This window comes from Lipotes vexillifer, unplaced genomic scaffold (assembly GCF_000442215.2).
Source record: "Lipotes vexillifer unplaced genomic scaffold, Lipotes_vexillifer_v1.1 scaffold1691, whole genome shotgun sequence".
Taxonomy (NCBI): Eukaryota; Metazoa; Chordata; class Mammalia; order Artiodactyla; family Lipotidae; genus Lipotes; species Lipotes vexillifer.
In genome coordinates, this window is record NW_006789046.1 from 3,443,580 (window position 1) to 3,446,346 (window position 2,767).

Genomic DNA, 2,767 nt, shown 5'->3' on the forward strand with positions numbered 1-2,767 from the left:
ATATGAGCTCATAACTATATATGCACAGTTATTTATAGGTTTCAAGTTTCCATGACTGTATGAATCTATTACGTGCATCATAAAATATTCACAAAAGATAGACATTTTAAAAGGACGAAATGTAAATCCTAAGCATAAAGTCCTCCTCCCCACCCCAGCAGATTATCCTGTGTGTCCCACTTTGGAGACTAAAGTCAGGGAGAGGCCTCTTGGACTCCCCAGCTAAGACGGGGTCCTTGGCAGCTCCCCCACTTTGGCCCATTCCCCAGCCTCACGTCCCAACCTTCCTCCTTCCCAAAGACTCCCCCTCTGAACTCTGCCACCATGAAGACCTGCTTTCCCTGATGCCAGTCGGAAGCTGGGGAGTCAAGCCCAGGATGTGCAGGGGGCCCCCCAGAAAGGGCCATCCCCCATCCTCCGCAGGGCTGCCATGGGAAGAGAAATTAGTCTGTGGCACAGGGGACAGAAACAGGCCCACCGGGGACAAAATAACAGAAGGATTAGGGTTCCTTATAAGACAAACTTCCTGCAGTTAGGGCACAGAGGGAGGGGGCTCTTCACTACTAGACAACCGGGTTTCAATTGTACCTCTGGGTAGTGACTGATGGAGGGGCTGTCTCTAGGGCAAGAGGCAGGTGTGCCATCACTAGGAATACCGTTTATAAACAAGGTAGGATCTACACCCAGGGCGCCGGATGTCTGTTCCTGGATTCAGAGCCCGGTGGACGCTGCGCCGCCATTCTCGCCCACACCCCCATGACCTTGCAACTCCTCTGGGGCAGTTGGGGAGGCCCACCCCGGGTGCACATGGCAGGGAAGCCCTGGAATTCTGCAGCGGAAGCCCTTTCCCATCATTGTCCCTGCGGATAAGGCCCAGGGAAGCTCTAGGGTAGCGGACCCCAAAGCCCCGACTCCTTCTGTCCGTGTGAGTCCTGTCCAGGTCTGCTCGCCAGAACCTTGTTTGCGCTTCCTTCTCACACAGGCTCTGGCCCCGGTGGCTGCAGGAGCAGGGAATCGGGAAGCAGGGGAGGTCAGATGGGAGGTGCTCTCCATGGGTACTCTGCCCAGCCGAAGGGCAAGCGGAGGAGCCCGGCCGCCCACCACGCAGCACCTGGACCCCCAGCCTCCAAGCCTGTGGCCCCTCGCCCTCGGGTCCTCCACCCCCAGCACAAGTTCAGCATATGTGGAGCCGATCCCACCCCAGACAGGCCGCCAAGCCCATGCCCGGCATCTGACCCCTCTGTGTTCCCCACCGGGTGGGCTGAGGGGCCAGAGCAGAGGCCCCGGGAACAGGCGAGGGCCCGGCCTGCACGCAGCTGACCCTGCGTCTCGGCCCGGCCAAGTAACAGGAAGCGAGAGGCCGATGCCGGTAAGAGAGCAGATTCGAGAGATTAGCGGTCTGCTGCCTGATCAGAAGCCGCCTGGAGTTGGAGGACAAGTTACTGGAAGGAGGAGGAAGCTGCTGCAGTAAATAACACCAGGCCCCCAACACTGGCCTCCCGCTGACGGGGCCCAGCCGGGGCCTGGGGGTCGGCGGGGGCAGAAGGTGCCAGGGTCTGCTCTGGTGGCAGCCAGAGCCGGGGGGGACCTGGGAAGGCGGGGAGTCCAGAGGGTCCCCTGGGCCCAGATGGCGGGTCCTGCAACTCAGGGAGTCTCCAAAGCTCTACACCCCGCTCTCTCCTGCCCCTACTGCCTGTGCACACCCAGCCCCCACTCAGGGAGGCCCCTGAAGTGGGGACCCAGCCCTGGGCTTGCTTGGCTCCCCCCACAATCCTCCCTGCCCCCACCCCAAAGTGATTCCTGGAAAGCTGGCTGCTTCACAGCAGAATGGAGGGCGCCCTGGGGGTACTGTCCCAGCGGATTTCCCAGGATTCCGGCTGCTCAGCCCACCCTCCTGCCAGGCTTCACCCTGGGCTGTTCTGTCCCTCGAGGCCCCCCAGGCCCCTGAGGAGCCCTTAAGACCCAGAGTTCCCTGTGGCCCAACCCCTGGAGCCCAAGGTGTGGGTGCTTCTGTGGAAGGGGTCGGACCCTGACCCAGTACCTCTAATCCCGAGAGGCTGAGCCCCCAGCCTTGCACACTCTGGGAGGGGCCCTGAGAGGCAGCAGATGCCTCCCACCCGCAAAGGGGTCACGGAGCTGAAAGCCCTGTCCAAGGCCACCTTTGTCCCCAAAGCCTTGGTGGCATGTGCCTCCCATCTTCCCTTTCACTTCCGACCAAGACCTTCCCCAGCCCCATCTCAAGTGCTCCCTCCCCCAGTCAGGACACTCCGATTCCCACTCTGACCCAGGCAGTCCCCCAGTGCAGGCCTGGGCCACGCCTGGAGTGGAAGGAATGCAGCCCCCATGTCACACGGAAAGCTTCTCTCCGAGCTGCAGTTTCCACACCACAGGACAAGCAAGTGGCTCAATTTAATGGGAAAGCTGAACTTCCAAACTTCAGAAGACTATTAGGAGAATGTCATCATGACCTTGAGGAAAGGAAGGTGTTCTTAAACAAGACATTAATCATAAGGTGGAGGGGGGATTTAATTATAGAAAACAAAGAGCTGGTAATCTATCAAGAATTCTACAGGGCTTCCCTGGTGGCGCAGTGGTTGAGAGTCCGCCTGCCGATGCAGGGGACACGGGTTCATGCCCCGGTCCAGGAAGATCCCACATGCCGCGGAGCGGCTGGGCCCGTGAGCCATGGCCGCTGAGCCTGCGCGTCCTGAGCCTGTGCTCCGCAACGGGAGAGGCCACAACAGTGAGAGGCCCGTGTACCGCAAAA